Genomic DNA, 24,545 nt, shown 5'->3' with positions numbered 1-24,545 from the left:
TGGGACTTCGGTCACAGTATTCTCACGGCATAGGACCACACGTCTGGTGGCATTTGACATGTGTTGAATGGGTGAGTGAAACTTATAGCCCCGCCCCCCTGATGGTGGCACAGACCGCGAGGCTTGGCGACACCTGCAGTGATGGGGGAGGAGAGAGAAGTGAGCCGTGAGGCGGGTTTCTGCTTTGGCCACGGGGTGAAGAGGGACCACTTTCACTGAGGCGGGAAGGAAGTGAAGGACCGGGCTAGGCTGGGCGGGCAGTTGGGTTGGGGTCACGTTCCGTTGGAGGGGACTGCCAGATGTCCCGGTGGAGACGGCACAGGGCTGCCGGCGAGGAGCGGGGGAGCCGGGAGGGAAGCCCCGCGGGGAGACGCAGCGGCCCCGGGCGAGAACCGCGAGCGGCTGGCGCGCTGGGGAAAGGCGGAGCGGCTGGGGCTGCGCTGCCGGAAAGCGGCTCTGGAATAATCTGCCGCTTGCGTGCAGGAATTGAGAAAGGAATAGGAGGCGTGGAGAAACATACATTTTCAGCAGAATGAGCTTGCAGTCTCGATACCTGCCCGCAAACCAGCAGCGGCCCAAGCGCAGCAACGCAAGGGGTTCCGCGCTCGCCCCACCCCCGGAGGAAGCTGGGCAGGAAGGAGAGGGAGTTCCCTGGGCACCAGATCATTAGCTTGGCAGAGTCCCGCCCGGCACACCTTAGCCAAACGCGCGGCCGGGAGCGGCGAAGCGCGGCTGGGCCAGTGGTGGCGTTGACCCCCGCCGCCACCAGGTGGCGCCCGTGCCTCCCTGGCGCCCAACCAGGAGTCCCCGAGGTCGGTGCCCCGCGCGAGAAGAGGGGCTGGCCAGCCGGGAGGCCCCGCCCCGGGCTCCACCTCTGCCTCTTTGTCGGGTGCAGCCTCGCACCCCATCCTGTCCTCCTGCGGGGGTGGGGGCAGCCCAGGGTGGGTGTGTGGGTGGTGCTGGGGCGGGGGTGGGGTGGGCATCCAAAACTGGCCTCCAGACCAAGCCTCCAACAGACTTCGTTTTAATTTCTGTTCAGTCACTTAATGCTGCCTAAAAGTAAGCATGCGGCCTCACTTCCCTCACCTGTAAAATGGGCACATAATCCTGACCGCGCAGCAGTGTTGTAAAGATTAAATTAGATGGTGATGATAATACACATACACTGAGCTCTTACTAAGGGTTGGGCATTGTTCTAACCACTTTACATATAACAGCTCATTTATTATTTCTTTATTTCTTTATTTAAATTTATTTTAAGTAGGCTCCTCACCCAGTGTGGGGCTTGAACTCATGACTTTGACTGAAATCAAGAGTCACAGTCTTTCTTTTCTTTCTCTTTCTTTCTTTCTTCCTTTCTTTCTTCTTTCTTTCTTTCTTTCTTCGCCCCTCTAACACCTCATTTTAATAGCTCCCTTTTATGTGGAGTGGCTGAGGACAGAGCCTGGGTCTCCCCTGCAAAGGAAAGAGGCATCCTGCTGGCCCTGGGGTGCTGCTCAGGACTGAGGGGCGACTGCTACCCAAAGAGGGCAGAAAGAGGGAGGAACGCTTCTGACACCCAAGGCCCAGAGCCTCTCTTGTTTCCAGTCCTGCAGCCCAGCGGCCCTGCTGCAGGCGGCAGGGGCAGCTGGTGGGGGCAGAGCCCACCCACCACTCAGAGAGCAGCAGAGGGACCAGTGAGGCCGACCGTGCCCCCTGGCCTGTCCGTACCCGGCTCCTGCTGTGGTCTGACAGCCCCCAGGCTTCTGGGAAAGGCACCCCTGTCGTAGCGGGTGAGTGAAGGCCACAGCCCAACACGCTGTGTTCAACCTCAGAGACCGGGGGTGGGGGTGGGGGGGCAGTGCCTTCTCTAGGGGGTAGCCAGGTTTGGTGGGCCTGGGAAACTCCACTCAAGAGTTTTGGGGAATGTAATGCCCAGAGGTAGCCGGAGGTAAAGAGGCGATGGTCAGGAAGGAGGTGTGAGTGAAGCTCAGGGCAAGACCCTCTGCTCAAGGCCTGGGAGAAACTAGGGCCAGAAGGGCGATCTCCTGCCTCAAGGCCTCAGATCTTTGGAAGCCGGGGCCAGGAAAGACGGGGTGGAACTCTGTGAGGGGATCCCCAGATGTCCTGGTCTGCCTGCTGTGGTTTGTCCTGGCATGGGTGAGCAGGGTGAACTGGGCGTCATGTCCCGGGGCCGGGCGAGCCAGGGTCCAATGTGCGATCGGGTGGGGTGGCCTTCGGAGCATTCTCTCCCCACCTCATCACCTCACTCCTGTCTGGAGACCTAGAGCCGGCCTCCCCTCTTCTCCTTGGGCTCTCATTCTGATGCTGCCTCTCGGGCCCGAAACTATAGGATTGGGGCTACCCTGAGTCCCAGGCCTGAAAGGGAAAGAGGGTTCTGGACTCACCAGAATTTCTGAGTCCTTTGGGCTGTGAGCCAGCTGAGGTTATCAACACTTGATTTTACTGGGGGTCGATCCCTCCCCCATGACTGTCAGTTGGCTGACTTCCCCTCCAGGGCACCCCCACCCCCTCTCTAACAAAGGGACCAGGGCACTTGGGCCTTCCAGCTCACACATTGCAGGAAACTGAATCTCAGGGGATGAGCCCTCAGAAGCCTTTTCTTACCACCAGCTTAGACGTGCTGAGATGAAGGAGCCAGAAACAGTGCTCCCCCCTTCTGCCCTCCCCCGACCCCCCTGTCCGCTCACAGGCCCAGAACAAAAACACGCCACAAATAGAAATCGAAGTCTGAGAAAGAATCAAGGAGCCATGACCCGGCCGTGGGAAATGCTGTGTGGCCTTGGCCAAGTCACTTAACTTCTCTGAGTCTATTTGCTCATCTGTAAGCTAGGGGGGTTGTATTAACCTTGAGGAGCTGCTGGGAACAGGTGAGAGAAGATGTAAAATGCAGAACACAGATGTAATGTTTGGCCTAAAAACAAGGCCCCTAAAAATACAGCCGAAGGAAGGGTCTTTGCTGGACTCTGCCATCCGCCCCCCCCCCACAGTGCCCCCCTTCCAGTTCGGGCCGGGGCTGCCCCATCGCCACTTTCCTGTAAGGCTGCGGGTGGAAGGGGGCTGCCACATTCTCTGGGTAGCTGCTGCAGGCTTGCTCTCAGGCTCCACTTCCTGTTTTTCTCCCCAACGAGTTTTGCACCATTGCTTTCATCAGAGCAGGCTGGGGGGTGGGGGGTGGCGAGGTGAAGGCAGAGGCCCGCCTGGGAAGGAACCCTGGGGGTCAGAGGATCCCAGGGCGGCATCAGGAAGCCGGGGAGAGCACTGGCCTGACGTGCTCTGCCATCCAGCTGCCACGTTTTGGACCCTGTGGTCTCCAGCTTAGAGCAGATTCAGCAGTGGAGGTTGGGAGGCTGGGGGTGGGGGTGGCAAGCCGGGGGGGCTGCCTGATGGGAGGAGCAGAGGGGGCCTCGTGCCCATCCTCCATCGGAAAGCGGTGGTTTTTCTAGACATGGGGGCGGGACCTGGGAATGGACGGACCCAAGCTGAAGCCACACCTCTGAAGGAATGAGGGGTGGAGGGGCTACTCTGAAAGGTGAGGCTGGGCTCCCTGAGGCTCCCCGGTCACTGGGTGCTGAGCTCCCGCTGGGAGGAAATGAGGGCGCTGCTCCCACACTGGCAGGACCAGGACCTTTGTCCTTGCTCTCCCCTGGCTACAGACCCCTGACCCTTCCACTGGGCAAAGACCCTTCCACTGTCCAGCCATGACTGGGTCATTCATTCATTCGTTGGTCCCACATTCCCACACACTCAGCTTGTAACACTCTGCGTGCCCAACACAGAGCTCGGGGCCCGGATACCAGCCTGGATCCGCGCGGAGGCCCCGCTCCCAGGAGCCTCTGAGCACCCAGGCTGTCACACTTGAGCAGACCCAGCCTGGAATAAAGACCCTTCTAGACAAGGGGGCTCAGTGGGTAGTATCTGTGTGAACTGGCCAGGCAAATGAGAAGGGGTAGGGTAAAACAAAGAGTTTGGGAAGGGTACTCCAGGCAAAGGGAACAGCATGAGCAAAGGCCCAGAGTCAGAGAGCCTGGGGAGGTCTGGAGCTGCAAGAAACAGCCCAAGGGGGCGCCTGGGTGGCTCAGTCGTTGAGCGTCTGCCTTCGGCTCAGGTCATGATCCCAGGATCCTGGGATCGAGTCCCGCATCGGGCTCCCTGCTCAGCGGGAAGCCTGCTTCTCCCTCCCCCACTCCCCCTGCTTGTGTTCCCTCTCTCGCTGTGTCTCTCTCTGTCAAATAAATAAATAAAATCTTAAAAAAAAAAAAAAAAGAAACAGCCCAAGGTGCAGCACAAAGGGTGAGGTGGGAGAAGTGGTGGGAGGAACCCCAGGGGGCTGGCTGGGTTGCCTCCCTTGATTATTAGATGCCTCGAGCTTGTTCTCCAGCCACAGCTGACCCCATACCCCAGTGCAGGTCGCTGTCCCAGCCAATAAGTGGCTTTAAGGGTCAGAATCAGTCCCTGGTAGGGGCACCTGGCTGGCTCAATCAGTAGAGCGGGCAACTCTTAATCTCAGGGTTGTGAGTTCGAGCCCTACATTGGGTGTAGAGATTACTTAAAAATAAAAAATCTTTTTTTTTTTTTTTTAAGATTTTATTTATTTATTGACAGAGAGACACAGAGAGAGAGGGAACACAAGCAGGGGGAGTGGGAGAGGGAGAAGCGGCTTCCCGCGTAGCAGGGAGCCCGATGTGGGGCTGGATCCCAAGACTCTGGGATCATGACCTGAGCCGAAGGCAGTCGCTTAACAGCTGAGCCACTCAGGCTCCCCCAAAATAAAAAATATTTTTAAAAAAGAGGGCAGGAAGGAAGGGAGGGAGGGAGGGAGGGAGAGAGAGAGCAATCAATCAGTCCCTGGTAGCTGAGGCAGGAAAGGGGACTTTTAGCAAAGGTATGGGGTATTCTCATGGACCCCAGAGATGCAGCCTGGCTTTGGGGAGCCAGAACTCTTGGACACTTTTTCAGCGCTGCCTGCCTGTCCCCCATTTGCCCACCGGCGTCGCACCTGCCAAGCTGATGTGGCCTGGATCCCTTCACCCAGAGAGAACTAGGTCCAGGTCCCAAGCCCTGGGAAGCAGGAATCGGCTATGGCCAGTGGTCAAGTGGATATGCTGCTTTTCTGTCATGACTACGTGAGGAAGGGCTACCAGGAAAGGGGGCCAGAGGAACAGCCCAGTAGCCTGAAAGCCAGTGGCGTCCACTCTAGGCCATTCCGTTTTATCCTAGCCCCCCACCCAAACACGTGCTTAATTCCTTTGGCTTTCCCCAGATAGCTCCATTCCAGTTGCTGTCGCTTAATCTTTATATCACGAAGTCCACCACAAATATCTCTCCCCCTGCCGAAGGTAAGGCAATCCGGGTCAGGTCAAACTGCGGCTTCCAGAACTCCATTCTCAGAGCCTCTGTCTCCAGCGGACACCCAGCCCCGTCTGTTTCTACTGAATCTCCTCTGAGGTGGCTCCCCCGGGTCCCCCTCAATCTATAGACCGAGTGATCAGTTTCACCTCTCCTTCCATGCTTGATCTATGGAGCAGAAAAGGGAAGCACCATACAGGCAAGGTAAATTACACATCAGGAACAACATACCGCATGGGGTTTGCTCTGCTGGTTACCTTCTCTGGCTTCTTTGTTGGCAAACATGGCTGTCCCAGGTTCTGCTCACTGGGAAGGGGTCCCTTCTCTGGGGGTCTTTCAGGTCTGCCCTGAAAGGTTCTTGGGAAACCTTTTTCTAGGAGGGACCCAGCTGCCCTGGTAGCCTGCTTCATATTGGTGCTGGGACCTGGGCCGAGGGTAAGACATCACAAGCCCCAGTGTGCCAGGTTTTAGGGTTTCCTGGAGTTTCAGTCCCCACAGAAGCATCGTTAACTGGCTGCCAATTTTCTTTTGGGTCTTGTCATTAACCAATAACCATTGCCATGAAATCCTGTCTGGTTGAATATTTGGTCTTAGGCTGGGTCATCCCCCAGGGTTAGGGTGTCTCAGCAGCAAGCAGGGCAGCTAGTTTCTTCTTTTAGCCTAAAGGTGAAGAGGAAATCATCATCTAACTTGGGTGGAAAGAAGCTTTTTTTCTCTGGGGCGCCTGGGTGTCTCAGTCGTTAAGCGTCTGCCTTCGGCTCAGGTCATGATCCCAGAGTCTTGGGATCCAGCCCCACATCGGGCTCCCTGCTACGCGGGAAGCCGCTTCTCCCTCTCCCACTCCCCCTGCTTGTGTTCCCTGTCTTGCTGTGCCTCTCTGTCAAATTAATAAAAAATAAAATCTTAAAAAAAAAAAAAGAAGGGGGCACCTGGGTGGCTCAGTCATTAAGCGTCTGCTTTCGGCTCAGGTCATGATCCCAGGGTCCTGGGATCGAGCCCCGCATTGGGCTCCCTGCTCAGCGGGAAGCCTGCTTCTCCTCTCCCACTCCCCCTGCTTTTTTTAAAAAAAGATTTTTCTCTGATTTCTCTTGGAATACTACCCCTACCTGCCTTCGCGCCACTTGACAATGAGAGGCTAAAGGACCAGAGGTTAAGGATTATTCACTCCTGTGGCTCTTCCCAGATATCCCTATTCCAAAGCTAAGCTCACAGACTTTTCCGTTTTGTCTGAGACACGGGGCATGGCAGAGAGTGTGGCTGATGCTGTGCAGCAGGTGCATGATTATCTGATGCTTGCTTGTCACTGGCTATAGGAAAAATGGGATCTCCCTTCACATAAATATTTGCCTTGCTTTCCCCCAATAAGGCTGCTAGAAGTAAATCATATACTAATATGCTGGACCCTTTGCTACCATGTTCTGAGTCCCGTGAGACCACTGAAAACAGTTCAACTGATCTGTTACCACAAAGCAAGAGCTGCTGGAGTTCCATCCAAGAATAGGGAATCCTCAACACCCCTCATTCTGCCCCAGGTCACCTAGTTTCAATACTTTCCTTGAAAAGCTCTTTCTTTCTTTTTCTTTCTTTCTTTCTTTCTTTCTTTCTTTCTTTCTTTCTTTCTTTCTTTCTTTCTTTCTTTCTTTCTTTCTTTTTCTTTTTTAAAAGATTTTATTTATTTATTTCACAGAGAGAGACACAGTGAGAGAGGGAACACAGGCAGGGGGAGTGGGAGAGGGAGAAGAAGGCTCCCCGCGGAGCAGGGAGCCCGATACGGGGCTGGATCCCAGGACCCTGGGATCATGACCTGAGCCAAAGGCAGACGCTTAACGACTGAGACACCCAGGCGCCCCGAAAAGCTGTTTCTTTCAATGCTGCACTTCCAATACTGATTTCTGTATTAATTCTGAGTGTTGTGTTTGTTGTTTCAAAAAACAAAAACCAACTCAAGAGAGTTTGTACTGGGTTGAATATTATCCCTCCAAAATTCATGCTCACATGGAACCTCAAAATGGGACCTTCACTGGAAAGAGGGTCTTTGCAAATCTAATTAGTTAAGATGAGGTCATCCTGGATTAGGATATCTTTATAAGAAGTGGGAAATTTGGACAAAGACACAGACACACAGGGAGAATGCCAGTGAAGATGGAGGCAGAGATCAGAAGAATGCTTCTACGAGCCATTGAACGCCAAGAATTGCAGGCAGTGCTGGAAGATAAGAGAGAGGCCTGGAACAGATTCTCCCTAGAGCCTCTGGAAGGAACCAACCTGGCCAACACCTTGATTTCAGACTTCTGGCCTCTAGAACTGCAAGGGAATAAATTTCCATTGTTTTAAGCCATCTGGATTGTGCTAATTTGTTACAGCAGTCCTAGGAAACTGATACAGATTTTAAGCAGAATACAGGAGTAAGGCAGAAGGGCGTAGGGGACTTTCAGAGGAACCCAAGGGGAAGAATGCAAGGACATTCTTGATGCAAGACAAGGAACCGAAAAGTTGCCCGAAATTGTCTCTCTCACCTGCGATCCTCTCTTCCTCTCTGTGCATCTGCTTGCTGGTTTTCTTTCAATCTCAGTCTCTGCACGGCAGCTTCTCTGATTTCCTCAGTCCTGTCGAGAGGCGTAAGTGGCTCCCAGCACCCAAGGGTCCTGGGTACCTGAAGAATCACTACGCTCTTGGTTCTAATTCCGCATTCCTGAGGAAGCCACTGGTTGGCCAACCTGGGGCCAAGTGGCCACCACTGAGGCCATCACCTTGGGCATGCTTCAAGGCCGGCATACCTGACCGGAGACTGCAGGTATCCCCACGCAGATGCACAGAGAAGTGTTCCTGGAGAAAGGAGCTGGGTATACACCCCAGGAGCACCGGGCTCTTGGCATCTAGCACCTCCCCACATTGTAGTTCCCATTGGCTGAGGCCCTACTATCCACTGATGGACTTCCCTGATGCCACCTGTATTCCCAAAGGAGTCCTTCTCCAGGGGCTTCTCATCCCTCCTGCTGAGAGCTGAGGCCATGGGGTCATTACCCCAGTTTGACTGGAGCCCAGGCAGAATGGAGCAGCGGCTCATCCGTCGTTCTGGTGTGAACAGCAGTAAGAGGGATTGTTAGCTCTGACTTGGGGAAAGGAGATAAAGTTCACGTTTTTGCAGTTTTATTACACATTTGGCATAATGTGAACAGAAAGGAAAAATGGCAGGGAAAACATCTGTAATGCTCCTCCTCCGAGGCTTTCACAGTTCAGTCACCTCCCACTACATATGTGTGCATACGTCACGCTTACACGGTGGCGATCCTGCACAGAGGCAGTTCAGCGTTGAACTTGATCCCCTTGATGATGTCACCATTTCCCATGATGCTACGGGTCTCCAGGATTGCCACTTTTCTTTGCTTTTCTAAATTTATTTATTTATCTGAGAGCAAGAGCACACGCATGAATCAGGGGAGGGGCAGAGGGAAAGAATCTTCAAGCAGACTCCCCGCTGAGCACGGAGCCCGCCGTGGGGCTCAATCACACCACCCATGAGATCATGACATGAACCGAAACCAAGAGTCGGACACTTAACCGACTGAGTCGGACACTTAATCAATCCCCAGGCGCCCCAGGATGGCCACTTTCAATGGCTGCACACTGTTCCATTAAGTGAATGTACCATGCTTTCCTCCGGGCAGTTCTGGCCAAGGGGAGAAGGCAGACCCTCCACAGTGTTAAGGTGACACATTTTCTTCTTCCCATTTTTGGTTCACCGTCCAGCTTCCTGCGATCGCTGGTCCAATAGACCCCACACCCTTCCTGTCACCTGACTTCAGAGTTCTAGGAAGGCTGCCCCCTAATGAACTCCCACCTGCCATCTGGGTGACCTCGGCGAGTTACCTGCAGCATTGCCTTAATCTCTTTGTTTGTAAGATGGGGATAAGAACAGTATGCACCACACAGGGTTCCAAGGGGGATGAAACAGGGTAATGCATGAAAACAGCCCGCGCTGACAGCTCACTATAGTTCTACTTTTTTTCATTCGCTGTGTAGCCCGGATGCTTTCCACGAGGCCACGTTTACTGGTTCCATACATGCTATAACAAAGCACCACAAACCCTGTGGTTTAAAAAAACAGAGATTTGGGGCACCTGGCTGGCTCAGCTGGAAGAGCGTGCAACTCTTGATTTCAGGGTCTTGAGTTTGCACCCCACGTTGGGTATAGAGATTCCTAAAAAAATATATATATATAAATAAAAATAAACAGACTTAAAAACCAAAATCCAAAACACCAGAAATTTATTCTCTCACAGTTCAGGAGGCCAGAAGTTCAAAATCAAGGTGTCAGCAGGGCCACTCCCTCCAGAGGCTCTAGGGAGAACTCTTCCTTGCCTCTTCCAGCTTCTGGGGCTCCTGATGCTCCTCGGTTCGTGGCTACATCTCACCAACCTCTGCCTCCAAATGCACATGGCCTTCACCTCTGTCTGTCTCGACTTTCCCTCTGTCTTCCTCTCATCGGGACGCTTGCCATTGGATTTAGGGCCCACCCAGATAATCTAGGATGACCTCATCTCCAGATCCTTAACTTAATTATATCTGCAAAGACCCTATTTCCAAATAAGGTCCCGTTTCCAGGTTCCAGGGATTAGGACTTGGACATACCTTTTCGGAGGTCACCAGCCAGCCCCCTCCAGGTAGAAAATGGCTTTCCTTCTTCTTCTAACTCTTCTCTCTCTTCAACATTCATGCTCTTTTGTTCTCTTTTTCCTGTCTGGGGAAAAAGTCACCAGACATATGTCTTCTCATTGAGGTTTTTGGGGTTTCGCATGGGGGTGCTCCTCAGAATCGATGACTTTAAAGATAGATATCTATCTGGAGGGGTACTTATCTAGATAGAAGGAGGTTTTTAGAGCAGGTGGTAATGTGGTGGGACACAGGACCGGAGCAAACCCCAGCTCCCCTTAGCACTCCCTCTTCTGCGCCCCGTTTGCGAAGCTGTGACTGTCCCCAAACCGCTTTCACTGAAAGATATGTTAGTTTTACAGGCTCTCTGAAGCTGGAGTAATAAGCGCCATCTTATGGAGGAAGGGACAGACAGGAGGATGTGGGGGCAGGGCTGGGTCTCAGGGTCCCCAGAAAAGGTGCAAAAATACACTCCCCCCTCCATTAGACTCCAAGGGTGGGGAATAAGGCCACGCCTTCTTACTTTCTGCAGCCCCCCCTTCTGTGACTCTGCCCCTCCCGCCCCCCCCAAACCATTGTATTCTAGGCTTGTAAGGGAAGGCCCTGTTCCCAGCCCCAGGGACTGATTGGCCTTTTCCGCCTCCCACACCTCCCCATTCTATTATTTTTTCTTTTCTTTTCTTTTCTTTTTTTTTTAAAGATTTTTTACTTATTCATTTGAGAGAGAGAGACAGAGAGTGCTTGAGGGAGAGCAGAAGCTGGGGTGGGGGGTGGAGGAGGGACAGAGGCAGAGGGAGAAGCAGACTCCCCGCTGAGCAGGGAGCCCGACACCAATCCCAGGACCCGGGGATCATGACCTAAGCCCAATGGCAGACGCTTAACCGACTGAGCCACCCAGGCGCCCTATTATTTTTCCTTGAAATAAATGCTTAATTTTAGAACAGTTTTAGATTTTTAGGGAAGTTGCAGAGAGGATAGAGAGTTCGCACATACCCCACACCTTGTCTCTTCTATTGCTAACATCTTAACTACTACAGTACATGTGTCACAGGGGATGAACCAACATTGATACGTTATTATCAACTGAATCCCAACTACCTTAGTTTCACCTACTGTCCTCTCTCTGTTCCAGGAGCCCAGCCAGGACACTGCGTAACATTCGCTTGTCATGTCCTCCTTAGGCTCCTCTTGGCTGACAGTTGCTCTAATTTTCCTTGTCTCTGATGACCTTGACCGTTTGGGGGACTGGTCAGGTGTTTTTGTAGACCCCCACTATCCCTCCTCCATCTCTCCCCTCCTCCCCACCTCCTATGTCTTTGCAGTGCTTACTACTTCACGACACTGTATCTTATTTTTATTCTTCATAGTTTCTCTTCGTGGAGTGTAAGCCCCGGGAGGGCGGGTCTTTGGCTTGGACGGTGCTGTATCCCAGGGCCCCAACTGTAGCAGGCACGCAGGCTGAATGAGTCAGTGTTGCAAAGCCTGGGTCACCCCCAGTGTATGGAGGCAGGAGTTTGGATCCAGCCTCATGACCCCAAACCCTGCTGCTCCCCACCACCCCCTTTCCCCAACACCCCCACACCCTGGACTAGGAAGAGCATTAGAAGGTATGTTTAAAAGCCAACAGCTGTTTCTGGAACACTGACTTGGTGCCAGGGGCAGGACCCTCCCCCCTAGTCCCCGGTCCTGAGGGCCGGAGGGATCCCCCCAGGGTTGCACAGCGGGTAGGGGTTTGGGCTGGGATTGGAACCCAGGCATCTTGGGTTTGGAGTGTTTGTGTTTTACAAAAAGGACAACTCAACTTCTGTTTGGAGTCTCCATTTACTTGGGCCCAGAAACTCAATCTCCAGCAATTCAAACCTGACCCCATAAGGGCCTGGTTCACCTGGGCCACCTCTGAACTATCTGGGTCTTTCTGGACCGTTCAGTCCAGCTGTGACCCGGGATGAAGCACAGGGGCACGATCCATCCACCTCTGAGTCTTTCTCCGGAGGGCACAGCCTGGGGACGGGGGCTGCAAGGACCCCTGTCTTCTTTTCCTCGGGCACCTGCACCTGGCCAGCTCTCCGGGCTCCTCTGAGCCTGTGTCCTCAGAAGTCAGACTTTCCAGGAATCAGTTCTGACCTCGGCCTGGTTCTCCAGGTCTCACGCCCTTGCACCATCATCACCATGACGTTGCCCAGGCAGCCGCTGTCTCATCGCAGGGACCAGGGCCTGCAGTAAGAAATGCATTTTATGTCTTGACTTAATGCACACTCACGCGTACCTATAAACCGGGCAAAAGCCGCAGGCCATAGTATTCTCCCTCCCAAAGTGGAATACAATCTGATCATTTCTATTCTATTCCATTTTTGTAAACTTGACGTGCTGAGCGGGTTTCCAGTCCACTAACGTGTTCATATGTCACACCCTGCTGTGGGGAAATGTTGTTTTAGAGCAGAAACATCCAGTCCCATGGAGCACAGAGACCCTGTTCTAGGATTGCTCAAGAACTAACCTTCTCGGGGGGTTTGCTCTGTCAGTACCGTTAGAAGCAGTTTCCATGTATTATTACCTCGGGTAATTCTAAGAACAATTTTTAAAAGATTTTATTTATTTGAGAGAGAGAGAGAGAGAACAAGCAGGGAAGGGGGAGAGGGAGAGGGAGAAGCAAACTCCCTGCTCAGCTGGGAGCCTGACTTGGGGCTCCGTCCGGGTCCTGGGACCCCAAGGTCATGAGATCATGACCTGAGCCCAAGGCAGCTTAACCTGACTGAGCCACCCAGGCGCCCCTCTAAGAACAATTCTAAATGCCGAAAGCCATGATCAGCATCCCTGTTTTCTCAGATGAGGAGTGGAGGCTCAGACAATTTTAAGTCACTTGCCGGAGGTCACACAGCTCCACAGCAAGGCAGTGCTGAGGAGTTTGGCTCCAGGGAAGGTGCTCTTAATCAAGAAGCTTCACCACACGTTTCTTGGCCAAGGCAAAAGGGCGAGGGTTTGAGCTGGGTAATGTTTGCTTGGGAGGAAAGGACCCACAGCAAAGTGGGCTTCCTGCCAGGACGGGGCACACAGGTGCCTAGAGTCCTTTGTGGAGGGGCTGAAGAGGTGGGCTTCTCATGCTTGCACCCCTGCACTGGGTGCAGGTTCTGAGGTTGGCTCTGGCTGCCCTGAGATAACCCTGCTTGTGGGCATGTGTGCGTGTCCGTGCTGAAGCCCCTCAAAGCTGAACAAAGATGCTTACTGCATCCGCGAGAAGCTGCACACGCTGGATGGCTTTTGGAGGGGAAGTTTTGCAGGAGAGGGGACAGAAGGAAACAGGTCTGGAGGGCTGTGTGTGCCCCTCCGGGCTGCAGGGCACCTTCTGCCGGCCGGAGCCTCTTCTCCACTGACCAGCAGCCCCTTTAATAACCGAGACCTCTTTCTTCCCTTCCATAACATGGGGCGGAAGGATTGGCCCTTCAGGAGATCATGTGAATCAGGAGGCATTGACTTCCATGCAGCTAAGATGCTCCTTCTCTTCTAGGACTGCTATAAATTCTCCACCATGGCTAGTCTATTTTGTTTACAATTCAAAGGGAACTTGAAGTAGCTTCCTCCAAACACACATGACAACAGTTAAAAATAAAGTGAGAAAGAGAGATCAGAAACCATAGAGAGGAAGGCAGAAGGCGAGTCTATCGGGAACTTGAGAGACAAGGGAGAGCGATGGCAGAGCCCTGTGTTACTGTCAGCCTCTTTCTCCTGGCACCCCGGGCAACACAGGGAGATCCTATGGCGCCGTCTCAAAACGGAAATGTGCTGGGTTTTCAGGAAAGTGAAACTTCTAGAACTGGGCCATAGGCAGCATGATATGGTCAGAGGAGCAGTTAGACTGGCCCCCAAATGATTAAACTTTCCTGAGCCTTGGTTTTCTGATCTGTAAAGTGGGGCTAAGATTGCCCTTGGGAGATTGTTGTAGGGATCAGAGATAATAACAGGTGGAGCATATCTGAGCATTTGGCATGCCTTGGGTCCCTGTCTCGCATGTTACAGAGCATGATGCGAATGGCTGTCAGCAAATATTCAGTGAAGTGTTCTTCTGAATGAGGCAAAAACATTCCTCATCTGCCGGCTTCTTACACCAAACTCTGAAAGCCAGGGAGTAAATTGTTTAAACTGCAAACTAGCAAAAGCTGGGCTGGGGCAGGTGTTCAGAAACCTCAGGGCAGGCTGCTTACCCTGCCATCAGATTTTCTCTCCGATGTGCCCATTTCTCTTCTGGCACCCTGCAGTGGGCTGGAGACCTCTGCCAAGGACCAGTGAGCCGGGCCTGGGGTAGGAGTGAGGCTGTGAGCCTGGGATGTTTTGTTGGGAAGGATGTTAGGGTACGTTCCTGGGGACAGACCCAACATTCTTCCCTAAAGGGACAATATGGTCCCTTCTGGCTCCTCCAAAGATGTCTAGCTGAGAATTCAGAGCCTGCAGCCTAGATCTTAGAACACCGGAAGCGTTTAGTACCCAACGGGTCTTGCCTCAGTGCTCTCCCCTTTCCTGGCAGGACACGGAAGTTTCTGCTCCTCCCTTTGCTGCAGCCAGAGCTGGGCCCACGCTGGTCCCGGAGGCCAGGGTATTGCATGGGTAGAAAGAGTCTTCCCAAGTTTCAGGTTCCTCCTATCTCCAAGGGGACCAAACGGGTGTTTTACCTCCCAGACCCTGTTGGAGAGGGTCCTTTAAGTCTAAGCAACTGACCGACTCTTCCGCCATCACACCCCAGAAGGATTGGAAGCCACTCTTGTAATCTGGCTACTCCCACACCCCCTCCTTGCTCTTGACTCCCCCAAGCGTGGAGGCCACGTCTTCCCTCCAGGGCTGAGCCAGTGGGACTTTGCTCCAGTCTGTCTGCCCGGCCTCTTGGACCGTCCCTGGAGCCCAGCCCCGTTGCTCTTGGCACTGGGGGGCACCCCCCGGGTGCCTGGAGCTGCGGCCGCCGCCGCCTCCCTCTCCCGCCCTCCAGCCTTTCTCTAACCACTGTGGAAATTCTTGGTGTGTGAATGTGGAAGGCGTGGGAGTTTTATGGGCTTTAGGACCTTTATTTGGTTGTTTTCCTTTGTATAAAAAGAAAACTTGTTTTGAAGAAGGGCAAAATGCAGCTTCCAGAGACACCTGGGATGATGCCCTTCCAGCCGCAGACGGGGTGCAGATTTGGGGGGTGGAGAGGACGGGGGCGGGGGGGGTGCAGACTGGCGGCAGGAGGACCTGTTGTTTTTCCTGTTGCAAGTAAAAAGGAAACAAAGTGGGAAGTGGAGTGTGCGGGCTGTCAGCAGGCGGGGCGCCCCCAGCGCGCCCCGCCTCCCTCCCTCGAGGCTCACTCGCGCCCAGAGCCTTCGCTCCTAGCGGCCGCCGGGCCGAGCCGCCCAGCGCCTGCCCGCCGCGCCGGGACGGTAAGCACTCGCCTCCGGCTGCGTCTGGGGAGGTCGGGGGGAGCACCGGGACCCGGCGCTTCGGGGACCTCGGGGACCGGCTCGCGGGCGTCTCCCGGTGCCCGCAAGCGGTGCGCCCCGGCCGGCTGCGCCTCCCGCGTCTGGAGAGAGCCCGGCAAGGGGCGCCCCCCGGGCTGGCCGCCGGGACCTGGGCGCGCACGGCTCCCCTGCGCGGCTACCGCGCGCCCTGCGGGGCCCGACGGGGCGTTCACGGGCGCGGCGGCGGCGGTCCGGCTGCGCTCCCAGCGGCGGGGCATGGAGCCCGGCAGCGCTCGGCCGCGTGCGCCCTGCCCCGAGCGCTGGCGAGCCGGCCCACGGGCGCTCCGGCCGCGCTCCCACGAGCCGTGCAGCCCGGTGTGCCGTCCCCTGCGCCCTGGCCCTGCGCGCCCTCCCCGGCGCCGGCGAGCGGGGACCGGGCTGGGGAGCCGCCGGAGTCGAGTCTGCCGGGCGCCCCCCTCCGGCCCCGCCCGGCGCGCCTGGGGGCCCCGGGGCCTCGGGAGCCGCTTGCCGCGTGTTTACTGCAGCCGCCAGCGGAGACCAGCCCCCGGATCTGCGGCTGAGCCTGGGTTACGGCGGCAAAACCGCCTCCAGCTTTGCATTTCCGGACTCCCCCCCCCCCTTCTTTTTAATACTCTTACCCGTAATTCAGCCAGAATGAGGCTTCTTTTTTTAAATCGGGTTTCCTGTTTTTATTTAGGCTTCCTTCTCTGCATCTTCCTTGAAATCTGGGAGAGGGGAGCAGGGAGACCTTTGGTGGGGACCAGGATGCGGGAGCACGTAGCGGGCGGTGCTCTGCCCGGGTGGGGAGATGGGGGTCCAGAGAGCCAGGAAAAGGACTAATGCGAGGCCCCGAAAAGCGCGCTCCCGGAGGGGACGAGGTGGGGATGGGATTTCCGAGGCTGGGGTCGGGCGCCTGGGGCGGCCCGGGCTGGCGGTCCACGTACCAAGTGGTCCCGCGGCACCCTTGGGATCTGCCCAGGTTGCGGATGGAGCGCTCGGGAGCCCTCGAATGACCGAGTAGCTTTCACTTGGTTCAGATCCCCTGGAAGGAGAGAGCTGAAGGTCTAGAACCCCAACAGATTATGCAGTGGGGCGGCTTCACCTGGGCTCCTGCAGAAAGCCCCACTGCGCGCCGCCCGCCCCGGCAGAAATGTGCTGCACTGTCCCGCCTGTATGTGGGGCAGGTGTGCCCTCGGTGTGTATGTGTGTGTGTGGGGGGGGTCCTCTTTCAGGGGCTTCGAGGGTAAAGTTCGCCGCTCCAAAGGGACCCTGAAACTGAGGATTCATCCCACTGCTCACTTCCAGGAGAGAGGATGGTGCTGGAGCGCCTGGCACTGCCTTGGTGTTCTGGTCAAGTGAACGGTACTCCTGGGACTCTTCCCGCCCCCCTCACAAAGAATCAATCGTTTTTACATACGTGTTTTCAGTTAAGCAGTCGTAGGAGCTGACTGATGTCTCCATTTTCCAGTGGGAGAAACTAAGGCCCAGAAAAGTTACATAACTTCTTTTTGCAAGTAGCTGATCCAGAACCCGCTGAACAGTTCCATCATCTGTAGGTGCTGCGGTTTGCCGATTAAGGAGAACATTTCCTAATAGTTCTCTTGGTGTAGGGACGAGGACCCTTGGAGTGTCTCTTCAGAGATGCGGCCTCTAAGGGACCCACCTTGGTAATACCCGGTAAAAGCTGCCCCTACTATTCACCACCAGGTTTGACTGCGGTGATTAAGTGGGCATAAAGAACCTTCTGATTAAGGAGGCTGTCACCAAATATAAAGAGATGGGAATAGAACTTTCTCTTCCGTTCTCTAGAGCACATATTTGCCAACCCTTTATCGTTTCCACACCCTGCTGTGGTTTGATTTCTCAACTTCAGGATCCCATCATCCATCGTGCCTCATGAGAGCACCGCCCAGCACATGCTGAGGGTGGTTCTTGTGCTGCTTTCATGAACTCCTACAAGTGGTGGAGGACGCTGGGGGGGAGGGTCATGGGGCGGGGGGCGGGGGGGGGTCGGGTCTCTTGAAACCTAGTTGGCCCTTGCCTGTTCTAAGACATCCAAGCTTACCTCTTTCGGAGCCCCACTGCCCCCCACCTCCTCTGCCCACGTTTAGAAACAGTGCTGGCCACTCAGCAAATAGACATGTTTCTGGAACTAGGGCATGTGCCCCAGATGGTCCCCTTCCACTAGGACTTTTCTCTGGCTTTCCTACGTCTAACAAATGTTTACTCAGATCTCCCTCACAGGGGCTCTGCTAAGAACGAGGCAGGCAGGTGGGGAGGGTCCCAGCCCTCGGGTGGGTGGGTAGGGGGCTTATGAGACGCAGGCGGTCCGCACATAACTAGAGACCAGCCTCAGGCCTGGTTAGCTTGTACTCCCAGAACTGCTGTGTCCAGGGAGATTGTGGGCATGTGAATGGGGGTGTGAGGGGTCAGTTCCTGCTTCACCTTGTTTTTCTTCAATTGCACAGTTAAAGGGAGAAGTGAATGTGCAACTCATGAAGCAATTCCCCTTTGGCTGGCTTATTTTTCAAAACGATTTTTGTTTAGAGAGCAGTCTCCTCCCTCCCAGAGGCCAGATGCTTCTGCGGGTCTGGTGATGGGGCGTGGGGCCCCACCAAACGTTTCTTTACCATGGGACCTTAGAAAAGCTCTTTCAGCCACTCCCCAGGGGACAAACATGTTTCCCAGCAAAGCTGGCAGGTCCAGAGGGAAGTGCTCCAGGAGGATGGGGGGGTTGGTGCTGCCCTGTCTGATGGCGGAGGCATGTAGTCATCGACCACCAGCTGCAGGACGGCAGGAGCCTGACTTGTCAGGAAGGGAGGAAGACGTTCTCCTCGGTGCCACGGCCAGTGTTTCATAAATGGCAAGGCTTGCAAAACTCCTCCTCTCTCTCCTTGCCGCTAATGCTAAAACCGAATTTTCTTTGATTCGGTTGGTGGAAATCCCCCGCAATCATATCAGAAATGCTGCCAGTGTCAAGATGGGAAAAAAAAATTTAAAACCCCGGGAACCTCCCTGCCCACTCCTTCCTTGCAGAGCCACACGGTGGCCCACTCTCCCCTCCCTGGGGGCCCGCACAGTCCGCGGGGCCTGAGGCCGGTGCAGTGAAGGTTCCAGCTGCCCTGGCCTGTGAGAACCACCCCCCACCCACTCCTTCACCAGAGGTGATAACCTGGCTCCCTTGGATAAGGGGGGGGTCAGGACTTCTAGAAAAGGGTGCTTCTCAAGGCCGCCTACTTTCTGGGCCGAGAGGGAGAGTGATGGAGGAATGGGAGTGGCATTTCGAAAGTGGTATTTCAGTTCGCTTCTGTTTCACTCACTTTGGGGAAAATGCTTTCCACTTAGAGAAAATACCAGGAGAGTGGGGAGGGGGGAGGTGGGGAGAGGGCAGCCACAGAAAGGGAGCAAGCTGCCTGGGTCAGATTTATGTCCTGGAATGATGCTATCTGTGTTTCCTGGGACCGCTGTAACAAATTACCACAAATTCTGTGCCTTCAAGCAGCAGACGTGTATTCTCTCGCGGTTCTGGAGCTCAGAAGTTCTGAGTCAAGGTGTCAACAAGGCCTTACTTCCCTCCAGGGGCCTAGGGAAGACTCCTTCTTGCCTCTCCCAGCTCGAGGTGGCTCCGGGCTGCCCTTGACTCGTGGCCACGCCACCCCACTCTCTGCTCCCTCTTCACTTGGCCTTTTCCTCTGTGTCTGTGTCTTTCTGCTGTCTCTTAAAGGACACTTGTCATTGGATTTAGGGCCCATCCTTAACTTAATTACATCTGCAGCGACCCTTTCTCTGGATAGTGATTTTCCCAAATAATCCCCAGGTTCCTAGGGTTGAAACATGGACACATCCTTTTGGGACCACTGTTCAGCCCTCGGCAGGTGGACAGGAGCACGTTTCTTTCAGTATCTCCCGGGAAGGTGTTGAACACAGGTATCTTTGCAGGGAACCAGCCGTCCCCTGCGTCTGGGCCCTGGGCTACTGCTTCCCAGGCTCTACCCTTCCTCTCCTATTTCCAGCTTCACTTTCCCAGCTTTGTGAACTGGTAGCCACCTTAGTAGTGGGCTCTGCCAATGGCAGTCCCCCTCCCCAGGGTCCCAAGAGTAGAAAAGACAAGTCCCAAGCTTGGAGAAGTTGCCCGCAGGCTAAATTCTGCACCTGCAGAGAATTGCCCCTGCCTCCAGGCAGTCCTCCGGTCTGGTCTCCCTCCTGACCTTTCCCCTTCCCTTCAAGAACAGCTCCTTCGCTGCTCAGGGCCTCTCCCAGCCAGGGCTCCCCCCACCCTCTGTTTGGGGCCACACAGCACTTCTCATTTTGGAGTTTCCTCTGTTGAGCAGCCCCCGCCCCCAACCAGGAGAGGTGGGGGCAGGGCTTGGTTTTGCTGCTGTGTCTGCTGTGGGATGGAGCTGGTGGTACTGAGAGGGATCCGGAGCTCCCCGGACCTGGGGGTGCAATTAAGGAGTGCTCCAGGGCTCTCTGGAGGGCAGGGCCACTCTCCTGCCTCCTCTCCCCCTCCCCCAGCCTCCCCCCCCACCCCAGGACAGGAGAGGGGTGTGTGTGTGCATTGCCACTCTTTGCTTTGGTTGTGAAATCTGGGAGAAGTCTTTTCTTATCAACAGGGAAGCAAGGTCATAGCCCTGTTATTGAAATTTTGAAAAGTCACTTAAGTATGGTGGGGTGGGACGGGGCACAGAGGTGGTGGAGGGATCTCTGCATGGAAGAAGAAGCATTATCTTTGGAGTCAGCCAGACTGGGTTTTAATCTCAACCTCGTTTTATCTGCTGAGTGACCTGTGGCAAATCACTTAACCCTCCTGAACCTCAGAACCCCCGGGGGGAACATGGGTATAGTAATATCATCAGCCTGTAAGATTTCGTATGTTGTCACATGTCTAGGGCCAGGCACAGAGCCCCATGGCGGAACAGGCAATGCCTGTAAGGAGCTGGGGTACCGTGGGTGGCCTGTGAGTGTCATGATCCCACTGTCCCCAGTGCAGCCACTGCCAACTGGACTATCTTTTCCCTTTTTTTGGGGGGGGTGCACTTTTAATACAGTTGGACCTCATAAGCAGGTGAGTTTTTATATTTTTGTGTCTCAATTGTAAAATATACACGAAAAACTTTGCCATCTTGACCGTGTACAGTTTGGTGGCATTTGGTACATTCACACTGTCCTGCAACCAATGACTCCAGAACTTTCTCATCTTGCAAAATTGAAACGCTGTCCCCATGAAGCAATAAGGAGCCATTCTTCCCTCCCGCCGCACCCACCCCCGGCCACCGGCCAGCAACCACCATGCTACTTTCTGTCCCTCCAAATTTGACTGCTCTCTGTGCCTTATTAGTGGAAGCGCACAATGTCTGTCCTTGTATGACCGGCTTATTTCACTTTGCGTAATGTCCTCAAGGTTCATCCATGTTGTGGCCTGTGTCAAATGTGCCTCCTTTTTAAGATTGCAAAAGGTTCCTTTGGGTGCCACGGTTTGTTTATCCATTCATCGGTCCACGGACACTTGGGCTGCTTCTGTCTTTTGCCTACTAGGAATAACGCTGCTATGAACACGGATGTACAAATATCTGTTCACGTCCTTGCTTTGAATTCTTTTGGGTACATGTCCAGAAGGGGAATTGCTGGGTTGTTGGTAATCCTATGTTTAATTTTTTGACGAGCAAGCCATGTGCTTCTGGAGTTTGCTTCCTTCACGATGTCGGCTTGTTGGCATTTTTCCTCTTTGCTTTGCAACCAAGCCATCCTTCCCAGTGGTATTTTAAGTGTCCTAAGGGACACCATCATTTTATCAAGCATCTTCCATTGTGGGACGTTTATGTTGCTTCCAGCCACACACACACACACACACACACACACACACACGTGCCCACGAGACTCTCGAAATCCCGTCATTGACATTTGCCCATATTCGAGAATTATTCTATCAGGAGCGCCTGGGTGGCTCAGTTGGCTACGCGTCCAACTCTTGGTTTTGCCTCAGATCATGATCTCAGAGTCACGGGATCGAGCCCCACGTCGGGCTCCAGGCTGAGCGTGGAGTCTGCTTGAGACTCTCCCTCTGCCCCTTCTGGTTGTGCACGCAAGTGCGCGTGCACTCTCTCTCTCAAATAAATAAATTTTGAAAAAAAAAAAAAAGAATCATTGCATCAAAGGCATTGAACATTTTGATGGCTCTTCCTGCTAAATGGTTTTCGATTTAGGAAGACTGGACCAGTTTATCCCAGTGATACATAATAGTTTCATGACACGTTCACTAGTATTAAATAATATTGGGAAAAAATGTTTTACTCATAGGCCCCAAAGGTAATCATCTTAAATATGTTTCTTTTATTGCTAACGAAGTTAAATAGCTTTCTTCTTGGCTCTAGCTGTGTGTTTAACATGAGATTTGCTGCAGTGGAATGCAGTGGTTTAAACCCTTGAACTCTGGAATCGGATGGATTCAGATTCAAAACCTTAGCTTTGCCACTTGCCAGCTGTGTGACCTTGAGTAGATTATTTACCTTCTCTGATCCTTGGCTTCCTCCTCTGTAAAATGAAGCTAATTCGACCTGTTTGTCGGGTTGTCTCAAGGATTAAATGAGATCAAATTAGATAATGAACATTGGCTGGCCCGTAGTTGACAGTCAGGAAATATTACTGTCAACAATATTGCTGTTACTGTCCTTACCATTATTCTAATTTAAGTTAACAAGTCTCCACTCACCCTCAAGATTCATCTTGTTTCCACTAGGGCAGACGGTACACACTTACGCCAAAGGGATTTAGGTTAAGCACAGGGATCAGTTTCCTGCTCTAAACACAGACAGTCCCAGAAGGAAGCCAACAGCCGCCCTCCGGTGAAATGGACGGTGTCCTTGGCTGTCTGGCTGGATTTGGGTGTGAGCCTCCCTAAGGCAAGCGGATGAGCCTGTGTCACGTGATGCTTACCTCCCGGGAGATGAGAAGAGCCGTGACGGGCTGCCCAGAATCCTGAACCCCCGACAGGGCTGTTTCGCCAGGACCCTGTCCCCCTGCGGTTCCACAGCCTCTGTCACGTGCAAGTGGCAGATAAAGACTCACTAGATGGTCGAGTCCGGAGCTCATTCTGGTGGCTGTTCCACAGCTGACCTCCAGATGCTCCATCAAGCAGTTTGGGAAACTGAGGCAGACACTTCAAAGGCAGGACCCCCGGGCTTTGGTGCCAGCTTGGGTTGCTGCCCTTGAGGCCTGCTTTTGCAGCCCCGTAGAGGAAGGTGGGGGCCACTCTCGGGTAGACCTCGGGGAGCCCCAAGTGGGGGGGATGCCAGGGGAGCAGACAGTGCTGGGGCGCGCTCAGTGCGTGCATTTTCCTCTGCTGCCCACCTGGGTCCGAGGAGGAAGTTAATGAAACCGGGATCTGGGTCTCAACCAACCTTTTCTCAAGAAGTTTTCTCTTAGGGGGAAAAACACTGAAAACCGTCAACTTTCCCCGTCACCTGTCTCTGTGTTCAGAGCCAAGGGAAGGACAAGCAAGATCATACCTGCTGTTTCTGGTGGGAAGCACAGCACAAGGCACAGTATTTCAAGAACGAGTGGAAAGGAAGCTTAATGTTAGTGTCAAAAGCCAGAACTTCAGAATTCGATGGAAGTCCAGGTCTTAGCTTTGACGCTTGACACGTGGATGACCTTGCAAGTTATTTTCCCTCTCTGAGCCTCCAGGTTTTTTTCTGAAAATCGGGAACAAGTGCTTCTTTTACTTGATTATCGAAAAGATTAGAAATAAGGAAAAACCTGTCGAAGGTCACGGGCTCTCCAAAAATCGCTATTTTTGCCACTGGATGAATGAATCCTTGCAGCCCACGTTATGGGAGCGAGTGGGTTTTTAATGACAGGGGTCACTGATTGTTGGGGTTTGCTTGCATCGTAAAGTCTATCCACCCATCATTTCATCTGGCCCTCCCGGGGCTGACCCGTATGAAAGGCACAGAGCACGTGGCAACAAATACCACTGTTTTATACCTAAAAGTCGGAACGGCTTTGTCCTTTGTTATCAGCCCGCTTCTCTCAGATGTGTCAAAGCCCAACGTTTATTCTTTTTTTTTTTTGAGACAGAGACAATGAGAGAGAGAGAGCACATGAGAGGGGGGAGGGTCAGAGGGAGAAGCAGACTCCCTGCCAAGCTGGGAGCCCGATGCGGGACTCGATCCCAGGACCCTGGGATCATGAGCTGAGCCGAAGGCAGTCGCTTAACCAACTGAGCCACCCAGGCGCCCTGCCCAACGTTTATTCTTTTCCAGCTTTTTCTAACCCTTCAGGGTCTAAAGGAGCTTGGGGAATAAGAGCGGAGGGCTGAGGGGGTGAGATCTTTCTGGGCCTTTTCTTCCTTCAGAGCAGAAGGGAGGGGGTGAGAGGAGCAGCCCCTGGACTAGCCCACCTGGCCTGGACTGGCAGGCAAGAGCAGTTTGCCCGTGAGGTCTGCCATCCGGTGACCTTGGCTGTGGCAATTGGACCTTGGCCATGGCAGTTGGACCTTGGCCGTGGCAGTTGGACCTTGGGTCAGCCCGGTCATTTTGAGTGGCAGCAGCGAGACGGGGGGCTACCGAGTGGGCAAGGTGCCCTGCAGGCAGCCACCCCAGGAGCCCTTGTGCTGCAGGTGTGTGGGAAAGTGGTTGGGGAAGGTCTGGCGGCTGGCCGTGACCTTGGCCCTCATGGACCATGCCTGTCCTAGAGGGGATGGGATATGCAAGCCTGGCCTCCTGCAGCCCCCTCCAGCCATGACCTTGCTTTGAAGCTTCCAGTTTTATTTTTAACACGAACGTTAATTTTACATTTTATTCCATGATAAGCCTGTGTTTATTTTACTAGGAGGCATAGTTCCCCCTAAACATTGAGTCAGATGGACGCTCTGGGAAGATGTTTGTGTTTTTTCTGTGGCTTCCGCTACTCCCAGGACAGCATCTCTCACCATAGTTTGAAAGGGTGGATCGGGGCAAAACGGCGTGAAGGATGATTGGCCGCAATCATGACAAACCGTAAACAGTTTAATAGGAGTCCCGTTTTCCTATGTGATTCGCTGGTTGAGTCGCTGAAACTCTGGTTGGTGTAGAGAGTATTAAAATGCTACCCCTCAAGTCCAGG

At 53.8% G+C, this 24,545-nt stretch overlaps 1 protein-coding gene and 1 long non-coding RNA gene across 2 annotated transcripts in view; one reads left to right on the top strand and one right to left on the bottom strand.

Moving 5' to 3' along the window:
• Positions 1 to 7,276: 7,276 nt before the first annotated feature.
• LOC123860099 (uncharacterized) lies at positions 7,277 to 17,256 on the bottom strand. The gene is made up of 3 exons (XR_008507916.2): positions 16,861 to 17,256; positions 12,127 to 12,216; positions 7,277 to 10,090 (listed from the first exon to the last, which is right to left on the bottom strand). It is a non-coding gene; the product is annotated as an uncharacterized LOC123860099 (long non-coding RNA).
• Positions 15,332 to 24,545, top strand: part of PIK3CD (phosphatidylinositol-4,5-bisphosphate 3-kinase catalytic subunit delta) — a 48,162-nt gene continuing 38,948 nt past the window's right edge. Inside the window, exon 1 of the mRNA XM_045898748.3 lies at positions 15,332 to 15,404. The gene's annotated coding sequence lies outside the window, so the exon portion shown is untranslated. The remainder of the gene's footprint in view (positions 15,405 to 24,545) is intronic.

The sequence above is a fragment of the Mirounga angustirostris genome, unplaced genomic scaffold (assembly GCF_029215605.1).
Source record: "Mirounga angustirostris isolate CCGP_5_RB_7025 unplaced genomic scaffold, mMirAng1.0.hap1 SCAF_4, whole genome shotgun sequence".
Classification (NCBI taxonomy): Eukaryota; Metazoa; Chordata; class Mammalia; order Carnivora; family Phocidae; genus Mirounga; species Mirounga angustirostris.
The sequence above is the reverse complement of the archived record's forward strand: the minus strand, read 5'-3'. Positions and strand labels throughout refer to the sequence as shown.